This window comes from Musa acuminata, chromosome BXJ1-4, assembly GCF_036884655.1.
Source record: "Musa acuminata AAA Group cultivar baxijiao chromosome BXJ1-4, Cavendish_Baxijiao_AAA, whole genome shotgun sequence".
NCBI lineage: Eukaryota > Viridiplantae > Streptophyta > Magnoliopsida > Zingiberales > Musaceae > Musa > Musa acuminata.
The window spans coordinates 18,129,238-18,147,185 of NC_088330.1; the positions used below are offsets into that span (position 1 = coordinate 18,129,238).

General features: G+C 42.9%; 1 pseudogene; it reads right to left on the reverse strand.

Moving 5' to 3' along the window:
* Positions 1 to 4,160: 4,160 nt before the first annotated feature.
* The window catches only part of LOC135672092 (uncharacterized), a 38,338-nt pseudogene continuing 24,550 nt past the window's right edge, over positions 4,161 to 17,948 (reverse strand).

Here is a 17,948-nt window from a genome sequence, read left to right on the forward strand (position 1 = left end):
CCATTGGAAGACATCTTTTTTCAGAAAGGAAGTAAGTGGTGCACTGATCTCTCCATAGTTTTTCACGAACTTGCAGTAGTAGCCTTCCTCTGATATGATATGCCCAAGAAATTCCACCTTCTTTTGAAGAAAGTAAAAATTCATAGTGGTTATTGTGTGTTCAAAAGGTGGTTTTTGGTATGTCTTCTTCGCATACTCGTATTTGATGATACCCGGATCGAAGGTCCAGCTTTGTGAAGATTTGTGCTCCCTTTCATCTTGAAACTCATCTACTACTGGAATAGGGTATTTATCCTTGATGGTTATGCCATTGAGAGTTCGGTAATCAACACATAATCGCCATATTCCATCCTTCTTTCGTATGAGGAGCACCGGTGAGCACCGGTGAAGAGTAGGGGCTACAACATGGCCGAATAACTCCTGTTTTGAGCATCTCTTTTATAATCCTTTCTATTTCATCCTTCTGGAGATGTGGATACTGATATGGCTGAGCATTTGCTGGAGATTAGCCTGGAAGAATCGTTATACAATGATCATGCCGACGGGTAAGAGGTAGGTTGCGTAGTTCGTCAAATATATCTGAAAATTCAGCAAGCAAAGGAAGTAGATTTGGATCTTCCAATTTTGTTGGCTCTCCCTTAGTTTGCTGCTCAAGTTGTACCAAAAAGCCACTGCATGCTTTATGCAAATCCTTCTTCATTTGTTGTGTGCAAATCATCGTTATGTCGCCCCCACGTTTCCCGTGCAGTATCACCTGTTTCTCCTTACTGTAAAATTTCATAATTAATTTCATAAAATTCCAAGAAAAATCACCTAATGTTGTCAACCATTTAATTCTGAGCATGGCCTCATGATCATCAAGAGGGAGAAGGAAGAAATCTGCAATTATCTCTTGGTCCTGCAGCAATAGTTTCTCTTGTGGGCGCCTACGATCACACTTCAAAATCCGTCTGTCGGTGACCTTAACATCAAACCTGCAACGATTCTCGATAGGTAATGCCATTCGGATAGCAACCTTACTGTTTAGGATATTATTAGTGCTGCCCGTGTCGATGAAAACAGTGATCAGTTGTTGTTTGAGAAGGCCTCCAACTTTCATCATTTGCGGGTTTGAGTAGCCGGCTAGTGCATGTACCGTAACTTCGGTCGGTTGTGGCTCTTCTTCTGGATGTTCTATGACCTCTTCTTCTACTGGTTCAATGATAAAAAGTCTCCCTTTACTACAGCGATGCTCATGGCTCCACGGCTCGTCGCAATGCCAACATAACCCCTTCGCAGATCGCTCCTGAAGCTCTTCTCTTGTCAACCTTTTTGGTGCAGGGACTCGGTCAATAGTAGGGGGGGCTAAGGGCTTCAATATTACTGGTTGAGGAGTGACCCTAGTACTTCGAGCTTCATGGTTCAATTGCTCCTCTTGATGTCGTGCAAAAGAGATGGCTGCCATAAGCGTGTACGGTTGTCGCGCTTTAACTTCTCCTCGGATCTCCGGCTTCAAGCCCTCAATAAAGGTCCTCAATAGCTGTTTTTGAGACCAATCAAGAGTTTGATTAGATAACCTTTCAAACCTGGTTTGGTACTCCTGAATGGTGGAGGTTTGTCGGATCTTTGCTAGTTGTCCGTCAATATTCTCGTAATCGGTTGGTCTGAAGCGGATCAACAGTCCTTCTTTGAATTGTTGCCATGAAAGGACTCCATAAGTATGTTCAAACCAGTCAAACCACTGTATAGCATCCCCTTCAAGATGTATAGCTGCAATTTTCACCATAGATGCATCCGCGGTTTTATGGTACCGAAAATATCGCTCCGCGTGCAAGATCCAACCAATCGGGTCTCCTTCTTCCCATCTAGGGAAGTCCACCCTTATGTGTGGATAGTTGGGATCGATCATAGAGCCTCCCCTCCCTTGGAACTCATCTCTTCGGGCCTGGTGCGATTGGGCAAAGCTCTCTCCGTGATATGATTTTTTCGGGCTTAGTAGTCGGCCCAATCTGAGTTCGGTAAAGAGCGTCCGAATCTTATCCTCCATTCGCGCCTCCAAGGCTTCGAATTTAGCATCGATTGCCTCCTTAGATGCCATAGTATATGCCTCCAAATCTATGATGTTAAGATCTCTCTTTTGTTGTCAGGTTAAAGACATGTATAGGTTGAGAGAAGTGATGGTCGAAAGGGTTGGTGGATCGGTGGATGTAGGCTACGATTTAGGCTTGTTTTGTGGATGTTTTGGGTGCAGTTTGAGGGTGTGGTTTGGTGGAGTTTTAGGGCTGTGGATGAAAGTTTTGGATCTGTGGTAGATGGCAGCAAAGGTTTGAGAGAAATCAGTGGAAGTTGCAGCAAGTATGTGCTGTCTTGTAAGAGCAAAATTGTCGTCGAAGAAACAGCGGTTTCTCGACGTAATTTCCACCAAAAACTTGAGAGAATTGAGGAGGGAATTGATAGCAAAATCACAGTTTATATGACAGCAAGGATGACTAATTTAATCAAGAAAATTTCGGCAGTATAACAGCAAGGAAATTGGTGCAAGTTGCGATAGCAGAATTCTCGTCGAAAAATTTCAGCAGTTTACGATGAAAATTTATAGCAACACAAAAATCGGTTTTAGAGATGAATTCCTCAATAGATCAATCTTATATGGAAGCCAAGATGATCTATAGTGTGTATAAGAAATTTCATTCAAAAAAGATTGCAAATAGATGGGTTAAGGCAACAATATGCGGCTGAAATTTTCTGTAGCATAGATTTTTAAGTATAGCAGATTGGACGTAAAAGATCAGAAGTTTATATTGAGAATTTTTTGATGAAACCAAAGGGAAATCCACTATTAGGAAGTGTCAAAGCTATCATAAAAATTTCGTAGAGATTTGGATAGAAACAACGTAGTATCAAGATCAAACAATCAGTGCTATGCGGTTGAAATTTTACGGTGCAGATTTTCAAGTATAGCAGATTAGATGTAAAATATCAATGGTTTATATTGAGAATTTTTTGAAAAAACCAAAGGGAAATCTGCTGTTAGGAAGTGTCAAAGATGTCATAAAATTTCGTGGAGATTTGGATAGAAAAAACATAGTAGCAAGATCAAACAGATAGTGCTATACGGTTGGAATTCTGCAATGTATCTTTCATCGTAGAGATGAAAACTTTATGACGAAAAGTTTATGCAGCAATATAGGAATAATTTTTTTAGGATTTTTAAATAAAGATAACTAAATTGCAGCAGCAGTAAGGTAGAAAACCAGAACCTATTGCAATTCACAGGGAGATCAAAGGATGATCCGTGGTGGTGGAGATGATGGCGGAATTCGGCGATGATCTTTTAAGCAATTGTGGGAATTGCTTTGGACGGTTGTGGAGGGTTAATGGATGGCTGTGGAAGGGCAGCGAGACTCCAAGAACGCTGCTCTGATACCAGGTGTTAGAACCCTTGCAGATTCTAAACTTGGGGTTGATCTCTTTAGGGGATCGGCCTCCTTGGAACTCTATAGGGGTTCCTCCCTCCAAGTTGCTGCTCAAAGGTTGCAGAAAAGATTTATCTATTGCTTATCAAAAGAGAAGGAATACATGGCTATTTATAGGGCTTCTAAACCGTAACTCCTAATAGGACTCCTACTTAAGACTCTTACTTCTAACCAACTCCTAATAGGACTCCTAATCAAGACTCCTATTCCCTTACAACTCCTAATTCTTCTCTAAGAAAAAACCTCCTACATGAATGTCCCTCTCAATTAGGACTCTCCTAACTAGAGTCCTAACAGAATGTCCCTCTCAATTAGGACTCTCCTAGCTAGAGTCCTAACAGAATGTCCCTCTCAATTAGGACTCTCCTAGCTAAAGTCCTAACAGTTTTATATGAATGTCCCTCTCAATTAGGACTCTCCTAGCTAGAGTCCTAACAACTACTTCAGAGAGTCATTCACTGCTCAATTTTTTTCGCCTGCTATGGACCCGACCATCATATCAGGTGAGTCAACATGGAGCACATAAAGGAGCATGTTTCTCAACTTAGCTGTCTCAAAAAATTCCATAAAATAAAATTATCAGGATAGGATTTCTTACCCTCACATTATTGTGAAGGTTGTTGAAGTTACCATCGCAAATTCTATAAGAAAATTATAGCACCATCCATCCAAGTTTAACATCACCCAACCTTATAAAGAAAAAAGTTAGCACTCTGGATCCAACTTATTGATTCAATCAATGCATGCTAGTTTTTCCAAATTTTCAATTCTGAAATACACGTCCAAAATCTGGGATCGAGCCAACTGCTACTCAAATGACACATCAAAACAATAGTAATATAAATAAAAAAAACAATGTTGTATGTTAATTAGGTATTTACCAAGCTATTTTCATGGTTGATCAAGACGTTGTAAGTGGAATCATGTTCAATGCCTTGAGGATGAAAGCATAGGTGAAAGCATCCTCCTCTAGTTTCTCAAATCTGCATCCAGTTAGTAGTAAAAGCAGTGTTATAGAAGTTATGATAAATTAGAAAACATAGGCACATCAGTTACAAAAATAAATACAGGAAGGCAATCAACTAAGAGGATTACTACTGGAAATAGAATCGAGAACAAAAGATTAGTCTACTGAAGGGACTTGCATCACTTGCCATTGCCTACCCTGAGAGTGCTGTAGACTGATGGAAAGTCAACGATAGTCAAATCCAATTCCACTTTGACTTTCCATCATATGGACAATTTATAATATGAAAGGAAGTCCAGATGACTCATTCCCTTTACACTACTCATGCATCAAGCAACAGACCATTCACACATCAAAACTAAGTACCATGAAGCGAACTATTCCCCTCCCCCCCCCCCCCCCCCCTCCTCTCTCTCTCTCTCTCTCTCTCTCTCTCTCTCTCTCTCTCTTGGGCTGCAAAACTAAGTACCTAATATATAAAATCATTATATATGACAATAATGCCCGACTTCCCAATGGGTGACACAATAATGTAGATGATCATAACCTCATGATTGAACTTGAAGGGATAGAATATGTTTGCCTTTATGAGAACATATTTATCCAAACAGGCCTTAAAAGCTCATTCAATATTATAAGAACCAAATGAATAAACAATATACAGGCTGCAAGGCTCCTCGCTGATAGATATACCTTAATTTATGTAATTCATATAATATTTACTCCTCAATTTTTGGCTTCTCTTATCAGAACCATTCATATTGACTCTCATCCATTTTTTTCCTCATTTTATCTAATCACATCTAGAATTCTTTTTGACAAGTGGAAACTCCAGAACAAAATGATTACACTATATTTCCCTGTCGATCCTGAATAAGAACTGAAGCTTCAAAGAGCTTTGATGGAATTATTAGATGAAATTGTGATCAGGATCACACATGATAACCTCTGATGAATCCAAAAATCTTCCACACTAATTGGCTAATTTTTTAAAAGAGTGAGAGAATGGCAAAAGAAGATACTAAATGTAAAGACTACTCAAGAATAAAAACAGAGAACTAAGGAACAAGTGTGCAGTACTCAAAAATAGCACCACGAAGCAATTACCTTCCAGATTTTGAGAAGTGGCCAGCACCAAGTTCACACTTAAACAGGAGAATATTGTCATCAGTCTTCAGTTCTCTCAACTTGGCAACAAACTTAGCTGGTTCCGAGTACAACACCCGTGGATCTATAACAGTAAACATGCTTAGAGAACATGAAAGGAGGCAAGATAATATAAGCAATCTAGGGTTCCACTTTACCATTCAAACCAGCAGTAACAAGAATGTCAGGATAATGCTGTGCTTTTATCTGCAAATGAACCAAATATAACATTAGCACACTTAAAAACAATAAGAAACAGCAACCAACACAAATTGCATCATTAATACACGTAACAAAATATAGTTCTCTAATAAGAATACATAATAGTAGTCACTAAGCATAGCTGACTTACAATTAAGATGTATATATACTGTTAGTAACATCATAAATGAACAAAGGCCATCATTAGCAGGATGGCAGCTGCAGAGTCAGAAAAAACTTAAGACGCAACAGCTATTGGCTGCTGGCCAGCATATACTGCTGCTTGCCTAGCCAACAGCTATTGAAAGTTCGGCACTTTGTGTTGCGTAGCAGTTGCTGCTCATTATGGTTGCTTGGCCAATAACAGGAGGAACTATGGTTGTGCTTGCATAGTTGTTGGTTACAATCTTGCTTTAATGGTTGCAGTTTCAGTTTTTATCTTTTAATTTCTTTTGGGTTTATAGTTCAATTGGTCTAGTGATCTGCAACATATTTTCTTTCAAAATAGATCTGTTGCATGCTCCATTCATGCGTATTTATTCACTTTTTCTTATCCTACTACCTCAGACATGAATTTTGCCTTTATTTCTCAATCTTGGACTGAAAGGGACAGTGCGCTTCTGGATGGGCACCATGATCATAACTCGTGCATCTATTTTGGGACTGAGTTGCAGCATTTCTATTAATGCTAATATGTCTTCCAAAATATACACTACAATATCTAGTTTTATATATCCAAAATTCACAAAAGGAAAGAGGAGAGAGAAACAAAAGGTGCAGCTATGGTACAATGACAGCATTTGGGCATTGAAAATGGCAAGGAAACAACTCTAAGATAACGTATGTCATGGGACAGCAAACAAAGAGCAAATAGAAAAATGAAAAATGTGATATAATAAACCAAGATATTCTGCGAATAAATGAAACAATTAGGGAAATCAGCACTCACATTATCAACTGGAGAATATGATTTCATATAGAAATAGAATTCCTCCTTCCTTGGATCACCCCATTCCTAAACCAGCACCAAAAATAGTCAAAGTTCAATTGATGGGAACAACCACAGCCCTAAGACTACCATTTAATATCAGGAAGCATGAAACATGTTCATGAGACACCTATTGTAAAAAAGGTTGTATAAGTTTAACAAAATACATACACACTTTGTTCTAGCAACTCCAAAGAAGTAGCTCAATTAAAGAAGAGTTAACTTAAAGAAACAAAAAGAGAAATTATGATTACTTAAGTGAAAAAGCAAGTTTAAAGCATGTCTGGGAGAATAAGAATAGCATTTTATTTGTAAATGCAGCAACTTGCTCACAAGTCAACTTTCTATTTAGCAGCCAAAATAGCAAGACAACAAATAATATTAAAGGTAGAAACAAAGTACCTCCCACTCAGAAGTAGTCAGTGGGATACTTGGATCAAGCATAGTAGTCACAACGTCAACAAATGGAACTCCAGCCACAGCTACCTTGAATAAATCAGGCCGCATGTTCAGGACAGAACCAATCAACAATCCCCCTGCACTCCTCCCATTAATGCAAAGTTTTTCTTTTGAACAATATTTATTTTCTATTAAGTATTCTGCACAAGCAATGAAATCAGTGAAAGTGTTTTTCTTCTTCAGTAACTTCCCATTTTCATACCACAGTCTCCCCATTTCACCACCACCGCGAATGTGAGCTATTGCAAATATAAAGCCCCTGTCTACCAAAGACAACCTTGATGCCTTGAAGCTAGGATCTATGCAGACCTGAGTTCAGAAAACATGCTACAACTCTGAGGAGCCAAAATATGCAATCTCAACAATAACATAGAGGACACAATAAATAAATAAAAATATAGAGAAAAGCATAATGAACAAGTCCAACTTATAGAATCAACAAATTTTTATGTCTGTAAGCTGGCACACATATGGAACCTAGAGATAATGTAATACAAACAACAATTCTATTGAAAAATATATTATACTCACTTATAACCAGGGTCTAAGATTTTAGTCTGATGTCAATACTTATTGACAATCGGACTGGTATGATTCTGCTACAGACTGATGTATCGCCACTTGTTATGTGTTGGTAGTGTTCGGACCAAGAGAATTTGAAGAAGCTATGGAAGAGGAGAAGCAGAGGAGGCATGCAGAGGAGGTGATGGCTCTTATAAGAAGAGATGGTGGTGACAACATAGCAGGCTGCAACTGTGATAAACTAAGGAAGAGGAGGGGAGTGATACATAAAGAGAGAAATTGAGGAGAGAAGTGTGTGGGAGGAAAGAAAAAACAAAAAAAGAACAATAGTTAAAAGTTCTCAAACAGGTCAAAAACAATGATAAGAAGGAAGAGGCGGAGGAGAGGAGAGAGATAAGTGAGAGAGAGAAATAGAGAAAGAGGATCATGGGAGGAAAGCAAAAAGACAGTTTCCAAAGCTGTCAAAAAATAATAAGACTACCAGATGGTTTGATTTTGGCCAGTAAAGCCCTGTAATATAATCATACCGGGTGATTTCACCTGTTCTATCACGAACGATCGGCGCGCACCCGCAACAACTTCGTTCAACGAACCGTTCGTCGCTTTTGTTTACATGTACAGATGCTTGGCAGCATGTTTCACATTGGTTTTGTATTCTTTTGTTTGTAAAAATGCAAGCTCAAACAGGTTACAGCGCTACAGTGCGACCGCTCACCGCACCGAGCAAAACAGCCCAAAATGGCTCCGTTTTCGCGTGCCACGGGCTGTTTTCTGTAGCCCGCTGATGCACGCGAAACGTCAGCCATCTCAGCACCCTGGAACCACCCGGGTGACACCATGGGGGATAGGGCTTCGGCATAGTGTCGAGCGCTGAACAATCTTCACAAGTTCGCACGTTTTCTTGATGGGAACTTGCCTTTGCGCCCATCACCAGGTGAGCAGCTATTTGTAGAGTTGCAGCTATTTGTTCAGCCCTCTAAAGTCCTTGTTTTCCTCCTTTCTCTGTTTTCTCTCTTGCACGCAAAGTACTCGCTGAATTGCTTGTAAAGCTTTCCCCTTCGCGAGACGTCGAGACTTCCCCCTTCGAACTAATCAACTTTCTCTTTTACAGGTCCTTCGGGACCTGAGTGAGGTTGCAAATTAGCTGACCTTTACGGACGCATATCGCAAGGGCGCATCAAGACTTAGGCAATCCCAGCTAAGTCCGAGAAGTTGGTGCAAGGGTGCTTCACAACTTACGCAACGCAAGCTAAGTTTGCGTCTTTGCCGCAAGGGTGCCTCACGACTTAGGCAATTCCAGCTAAATCCGTGACATTGTGGTATCAAAGCGGGCAAAGCATCGTGCAAGCAACGAAGGAACTTCATAATTTCGCCATGGCAAAGCATCATGGCAAATCAAGCAAGACGGGGCAAGCCGAACTCTTGCCCCAAGCAGCCGCAAGTGGGTTGCAAGTGCATACTCGCTCTCATGCTATTGGAGCCGCTCAGGAGGAGCGCGACAACGAACATGATGAGCGAGAAGTTGGCTACTCTCCGCGAGCGGAGGAGGCGCAATCCGGAGCGCCAATCGAAAAAAAGAGTCACAAGGAGAGACTCGCAGCGACGGAAACCCGCTTGGATGTTCTTGAAGCGAGCTTGGAGGAACTCTACCATGGCCAACGAAGGCTTCTCGGGGTAGAGAGCTTGCAAGAAGAAGCTAAATCTCGGATCGACAAGGTTGAGGCCCTAGTCGATCGACTGTCAAACGACACCAAAGACTCCGTGCAATATCTGCATGAAGTTATGGAGGAACTCACTTCCAGGGTGACCATGCTCAGAAGGGCACTAAATGCGGGAGGAAGAAACACCCGCGTTGCACCGGCACAAAACTTGATAGCACCCAAGCCGCATTATTATGGAGGTGCCAGAGATGCTAAAGAGCTCGAGAATTTCCTATTCGACATGGAACAATACTTTCGAGCTACGAGGCCTGATTCTGAAGAAACCAAAGTTTCGATAACAACCATGTATTTGAATGGGGATGCAAAACTTTGGTGGCGAACCCGTTGGGAGGAGATCCAACAAGGTCGATGCCGGATGGACACATAGGAGGACTTAAAGCGAGAGTTGAGAACTCAGTTTTTACCTAAGAACACCGAGCTCGTCGCAAGGAGGAAACTAAGACAACTCCGCCAAAGTACTTCCATTCGAGACTACGTGAAGCAATTTTCTGCACTAATGCTGGACATACAAGACAGAGAAGGATAAACTATTCATCTTCCTCGATGGTTTGAAGCCATGGGCTCAACAAGAACTCCATCGAAGGAATGTCACCAATGTGATCGGGGCAATTGCTGCCGTAGAAAGGCTCACCGACTTTGTTTCCTTGGAGGACCCGAGAAAAAGAAAACAATCTTTAGGAAACTGCCCTCCGAAATATTCTCAAGGAAAGGAACCCAAAGGCGAACAGAGGAAGAAGAGTTCCCACAAAGGGCCAAGCTCAAAAGGTAAGGCCCCGAAACCTGGCGGATGCTTCTTGTGTGGAGGGTCGTACATGGTGAGAGAGTGCCCACAGAAACAGGCACTTAATGCTTTAACAGCTTCCATCCATCCTCCTAAATCAGACAAGGGCAAAGTCATCGCCCTTAGTTCAAGCAGTTCAGAATCTAGTAGCGACGATGACGAGTCGCAAGGTCCCCGAATGGGAGCAATGCATTTGTTAAATGCATTACGGGGTCAAGTGGGGGAGCACATGAAGGCAAAGCCATTGAAAGCAGGGAGTAGCAACCTGATGTATGTGGACATTAAGCTCAATGGCCAAACAACCCGTGCAATGGTGGATACAAGCGCTACCCATAACTTTATTGCCGATCGAGAAGCAAAACGACTTGGGTTGAGATCTTGGAGAAGAACCCAAGTCGAATGAAGGCGGTGAACTCGAGGGCCAAGCGAATCTCCGGGTTGGCAAAGGGAGTCCCATCAAGATCGGAACGTAGAGCGGGAGTACTAACATGATGGCGGTGCCACTGGACGACTTTCAAGTTATTCTTGGAATGGAATTCATGCATGCAACGAAGTTGGTGCCAATGTCGTTCCTAAACTCCCTATGTATGATGGGAGATGACGACCCCTATGTGGTTCATGTCTCTCAGAGAGGAACCAGGGAACCCCAACATATATCAGTATTACAACTAAAGAAAGGGGTACGAAAAGGTAAATTAACATTCATGGCTGCTATGAAGCTAGAGCCACTCGATGAGAAGGTCATTCATGAACCTGCTGTGGTGGCTAACGTGCTGAAGGAGTTCACAGACGTTATACCACCCGAGTTGCCAAAGACTCTACCACCACGCAGAGGCGTGGATCATCATATCGAGCTGGAGCCAGGAGTGAAGCCTCCAGCGAGACCACCATACTACATGCCCCCTCCTGAGTTGGCAGAACTCATAAAGTAGTTAGATGAACTGCTAAGCGGTGGTCTCATCTGCAGTTCTAAAGCACCATTCGGAGCTCCAGTTCTCTTCCAAAAGAAACAAGATAAGAGCCTCCGACTATACGTCGATTATCGAGCCCTCAACAAAGTGACGGTGAAGAACAAGTATCTAATCCCACTCATCGCGGACTTGTTCAACCAATTGGGCAAGGCCAAGTATTTCTCCAAACTCGACCTCCGGTCGGGGTACTGGCAGGTGCACATTACTGAAGGTGATGAAGCGAAGACTACCTGCGTGACCAGGTATGGAGCGTTTGAGTTCTTGGTGATGCATTTCAATTTAACCAACGCTCCGGCCACGTTCTGCACTCTTATGAACCAATTATTCAAAGAATATTTGGATAAATTTGTGGTCGTCTACTTGGACGATATCGTCGTCTACAGTCAAACGCTCGAGGAGCACGTCAAGCACCTTCGGACAATTTTCAAGGTTCTCAGGGAGAACACTTTGTTCGTGAAGAGGGAGAAGTGCTACTTTGCTCAAATAGAGATCTTGTTTTTAGGGCATCGAATCGATGGTAGCTCCATTCGGATGGACCAATCAAAGGTGCAAGCTGTTGCGGAATGACGAACTCCAAAGAAGGTGCCAGAGTTGAGATCCTTCCTTGGTTTCGTCAACTACTATCGACGCTTCATAGCGGGGTATTCGAAGCGTGCAACTCCACTGACGGAGTTGCTAAATAAGGAGCAACCTTGGAGGTACTCAAACAAATGCGAAGCTGCATTCCTAGATCTGAAGGTTGCTGTGTTGGAAGAACCGGTGCTCAAATTGCCGGACTATAGGGAGCATTCGAAGTCCATACAGATGCTTCAGATTTCGCTATTGGGGGAGTACTCATGCAGGAGGGTCATCCGGTGGCCTACGAGAGCTGCAAGCTCAACGAGACCAAGCGGCGGTATCTAGTGCACGAGAAGGAGATGACAGCGGTGGTCCACTGTCTACAAGTTTGGCGGCACTACCTTCTTGGATCGCGATTTGTGCTTGAGGACAGACAACATCACTTTGAGCTATTTTCAAACTCAGAAGAAACTCTCCCCAAAGCAAGCACGATGGTAGGACTTCCTAGCTGAGTTTGATATGACAATGGAGTACAAGCCCGGAAAAGTAAATATCGTGGCCGATGCATTGAGTCGGAAAGTGGAGCGAGTGAATGTCGTACAGTTGGAGTGCAAAGGCCAAGCAAGTCAGTTGCACTCCAACTTCCTTTCCAGGATCAGGGATGGACTATACAATCATCCTCAGGCAGTAACCCTGATGCAACTCATCAAAGAAGGCAAGGCACGACGATTTTGGGTCTAAGAGGGACTCGTTTACACAAAAGGGAATAGAGTTTATGTCCCTCGAGTTGACAATTTAAGGTATGAGCTCTTAAGAGAGTGTCACGATTCCCTTCAGGCTGGACATCCGGGCATTCACAGAACCTTAGCTCTTGTGTAGAGGGCCTTCTACTGGCTGAATATAGGGACTGATGTGGAGGAATATGTTCGAACGTGCCTCACTTGCCAACAAGACAAGGTGGAGCAGCGGAAGCCGGTGGGACTTTTGGAGCCGTTACCCATACCAGAAAGGTCGTGAGAGAGCATTTCCTTAGACTTCATATCAAGCTTATCGGCAGTAGGGGGACTCGGATCGATACTCGTGGTGGTCGATCAATTTTCAAAGTATGCAACTTTCATTGCTACACCCCTACACTGTTCAGTAGAGGAGGCGACCAAGCTGATGATGAAGAATGTGGTGAAGTATTGAGGAGTCACACACAATATCATCAGTGATCGAGATAAACGGTTCTTGGGACGATTCTGGACTGAGCTATTCAAATTGTTAGGGTCTAAGTTATACTTCTCCATAAGCCTCCACCCCTAGACGAACGGCCAAACCGAAAGGATAAACTCACTCCTGGAGCGATATCTTCGGCACAACATGAGTGCCAACTAACGAGATTGGGTGAAGCCCAATTCTCCTACAACTTACAGCGGAGCTCTGTGTCCAACAAGAGCCCCTTCGAGATCATTACATGACAACAACCGTCAACTCCTCACACCTTGGCTATTGGATATACTGGGAATAGTCCGTCAGCATATCACTTTGCAAAAGAATGGCACCGAAATGCAAATATTGCGCGGGCTTACTTGGAGAAGGCGGCCAAAAAAATGAAGTGGGCAGACTTAAGTGTTGGGAAATCATTGGGGGGCGACATCATATGCGCAGCGGAAGAACAAGAAAACAAAAATCCTCGATTCCCAAAAAGATGTTCGTCGTCGTGCGAAGATTGGTGCGCAAAAATCCCCAAAACACAAAACTGCGTATAGAGATTGTGTTACCTAGGGAGATCGTATATCCCTGTTTCCTTGCAGATCCTTAGGAGAGGGTAAAGGAGGTCAAGCGTCCTCCTCTCTAGCGGTGATCCACACAGTAGGGTTGCGACGACGCTCCTCAAAACTCCAGGCCTACTCTGAGGTGGAGAGGGAGAGGAGAATAGGAAAGATAAGCAAAGACTCTAGCCTATGAGGCTGTGAATCCCTCCTATTTATAGAGATCCCGTGTCAAACCCTAATGGGTCCTTCCCTAGTGGGTATTGGATCTGCATCCAATAAGACAAGGGCTCCGTCGGATATCTCATATCCGAACCTCTACTCATCGCAATGCCTACCATATGTGTGTGACCCTCTAGGCCCAATATCGAGCTGGCCGTGAGTCATACCTGTCAGAACTCCTTCTGACTGAGTGAATTATTATCTCTGTAATAATTCACTTGACTCATCGACTACGGACGTACGGACCTGTCTGTCCTCAGTTACCATGTACCTATAGTCCCTCATCCATCTAATATCCCAGAGACCGTATATCGAGCATGGTGCTGTCAGACCCATACGGTTTCTACTCGAGTCTTGCTCTAATCGGATTCTCCCGGAGAACTCTTTCTCTCTCAACCCGAATGACCCTGGCCAGGGATTTGTCTGAGCAAGAACACATAGGATATTCCTCTCATGACGCCGAGAGTGGATGATCCTCTATTGACACTCAATAGCCCTCGTAAGGTCGACTACCACTCCCAATGACCAGCTGTACTAGATTTGGGGACAGCCAAACCTATAAGTCTGGTATCAAAGAGTGGAGCACTCATACAGGACATCCTTGGTGTCTCAAGTCTAAGGACCAGATGCACCACTAGGACTACGGAATCGTTGTCTGACTATAAGGCATCATCAACCATCGAGCATTCTGTAAGCGGATCAATCAGTGAACTCATTCTCCAATGAGCACCTGTACTGTATCCCTAGTGTCCCTACACGAGCAGCTATGAGACCAGCTGCATCCATCATATGGACGGGTATACAGCACACCAGTCTATCCGGTTATCACGATGTCCCTCTCGAGTAACCTATGACCGGGATTATTTAGGATATGTGTTTAAAGGTGAATCGATCTCATTATCGTGATCTCATCACGATCCGATTCCCATTGCACAAATCCAAGGACATCACAATATATATATGCATTTATGCAATAGTTATAAAGTGATATACGCCAAAATATAATAAGCAAAAAGATTCTGTATCAAGTCACACGTGCCATCACTCACGTGATTGGCTTGTTGGGCACCTATGACTAGCAATCTCCCACTTGACCTAAAGCCAATCACCTATGTGTCTGATCCCCATCAGACTCCTGTGACGCTCAAAGACAATCTGAGACAACGGCTTTGTTAGTGGATCTGCAATGTTATCTTCGGATGGAACTCTTTCCACTGCTACATCTCCTCGGGTTACGATCTCTCTGATAAGTTGGAACCTCCTCAGAACACTTCTGATGAGACCCGGGTTCCCTTATTTGAGCAATCACCCCATAGTTGTCACAATAAGGGAAGTCGACTTGTCGCTATTTGTATCGACTCCTAAATCTGTGATGAACTTCTTCACCCAGACTCCCTCCTTTGCTGCATCTAATGCAGCAATGTACTCCGCCTCTATGGTCGAGTCAGCAGTGGTATCTTGCTTGGAACTCTTCCAGCACACTGCTCCTCCATTCAAGGTGTACACATACCCTGAATTCGACTTGCTATCATCGACATCAGACTGAAAACTTGAGTCAGTGAAGCCTTTATCCTTAAGGCTATTACCTCCATATACTAGTAAAAGATCCTTAGTCCTTCTCAAGTACTTAAGGATACACTTTACTGCTTTCCAGTGCTCCAAGCCTGGATCCGCCTGATACCTGCTCGTGACACTCAGAGCATGCGCTATATCAGGCCTAGTACATAGCATGACATACATGATAGACCCTATTGCTGAGGCATAAGGTATCATATTCATGTTTGTCCTTTGGACTGGGACAAGCCAAGCATCCTCTTGGATCTATCTCTATAGATTCTAATCCCCAAGATATAGGATGCTTCCCCTAAGTCCTTTATGGAGAAGTGTCTAGATAACCAAGTCTTTACTGTGGATAGCATTCCTACGTCATTCCCAATGATGAGGATGTCATCCACATATAACACCAAAAAGGTGATAGCGCTCCCACTTACCTTCCTGTACACACAAGGCTCATCTTCGTTCTTAACGAAGTCATAAGATCTGATTGACTCATCAAATCTTATGTTCCAACTTCGGGAAGCTTGCTTTAGTCCATAAATGGATTTAAGCAACCTACACACTTTATTTGGGCAGTTCTTGGACACGAATCCTTCAGGTTGCATCATATACACCTCCTCCTCGAGGTTCCCATTGAGGAATGCAGTTTTCACATCCATCTGCCAGATCTCATAATCATAGTGTGCTGCAATAGCCAATAGAATTCTGATGGATTTTAGTATTGCTACGGGTGAGAAAGTTTCGTCGTAGTCAACACCTTGTCTTTGACGATACCCTTTAGCCACTAGCCTTACTTTATAGGTCTCTACCTTTCCATCTACTCCGATCTTTTTCTTAAAGATCCATTTGCAACCGATGGGTACAATACCTTCGGGCGCATCAACTAGGTTCCAAACCTTATTGGAGTACATAGAATCCATCTCAGAATTCATGGCTTCTTGCCACTTCCCGGAGTCTATACTCATAATAGCCTCCTCGTAGGTCTGAGGATCAATATCCTCTACATCCTCTCCTCTAATATGTCCCACATATCTCTCAGGAGGATGAGATACTCTATCAGACCTGCGTAAAGTTGAAACTTGTGTATTAGGTACCTGAACAGACTCGGGCTGTAGAGTGGTGCTTGAGCTTGGTTCTCTAACTTCGCTCAACTCTATCATTCTCCCACTATCTACGCCAAGAATGTGTTCCTTCTCAAGGAACACTGCTCTCTTAGCTACAAAGACCTTTTGGTCCTCGAGATGATAGAAGTAATACCCACAAGTTTCCTTGGGGTGTCCCACAAATTTGCATCGCTCTGTCCTTGATTCTAACTTATCGGGGTTGTGTCTTTTAACGTGGGCAGGGCAGCCCCAAATCTTAACAACCTTAAGATCAGGCTTCTTCCCTTTCCATATCTCATATGGTGCAGACACTACCGACTTAGTTGGAACTCTGTTCAGTAGGTAAGCTGTGGTCTCTAGGGCATATCCCTAGAAGTAGGTTAGCAAAACTCATCATGGACCGTACCATATCTAATAACGTACGATTTCTCCTTTCAGAGACACCATTGAGCTGAGGTGTGTAAGGAGGTGTCCATTGGGATAATATCCCATGGTCCTTGAGGAACTGAGTAAACTTTGTACTTAAGTACTCACATCCTCGATCTGATCGAAGAGTTTTGATACTCTTTCCAGTCTGGTTCTCCACCTCATTCTTATACTTTCTGAATTTCTCAAAGGCCTCGGACTTGTACTACATTAAGTACACATATCCATATCTTGAGAAATCATCAGTAAATGTAATGAAGTAGGAGTAACCTCCAATGGCATGAGTTGACATGGATCCACATACATCACTATGTATGAGTTCCAACAACTCAGTGGCTCTCTCTCTAGTTCCACTAAATGGAGAGTTGGTCAATTTTCCACGAATGCAAGGCTCACAAGTTGCATAAGACACATAGTCGAATGGATCTAGATATCCATCATTTAGCAACTTTTGAATCCTACTTTCATGGATGTGACCTAGCCTACAATGCCACAGGTATGCACTGTTCAACTCATATCGTTTCCTTTTGGACACATTTACATTCATGATATGTGGAGTGGTGTCTAACATAAATAAACCATTATGGAATGTTCCTTTCATGATGATCTTATCATCTAATAATATCGAACAACCATTGTTCTCAAAAACAAATTTATATCCACTAACTGTTAAACATGAAATGGAGATAATGTTTTTGATAATAGAAGGAACAAAATAACATGCATCTAATGCAATAAATGCTTCACTAGGCAGATGTAGGGCGACCTCGCCAACAGCTAATACAGCAACTTTTGCTCCATTACCCATCTTGAGGTCCATCTCGCCTCTCTCTAGTCTCCTAGGCCTTGCCAGAACCTGCAACGAATTGCATATATGATAAGCACTACCGGTATCCAATACCCATGTGTTATCATAAGAGTCTGACAAATAGAGACTGATCATGAATGTACCTGAAGCTTCATCAAGCTTTTGTTTCGCCCTTTCTGCAAGGTACTCTTTGCAATTTCTCTTCCAGTGCTCATCTTTACCACAGTGGAAGCATTGACCTTTGTCCTTTGCTGGGTCTTTCTTAGCAACCTTTGCTTTACCTTGTTTGCCCTTGCCCTTTCCCTTCTT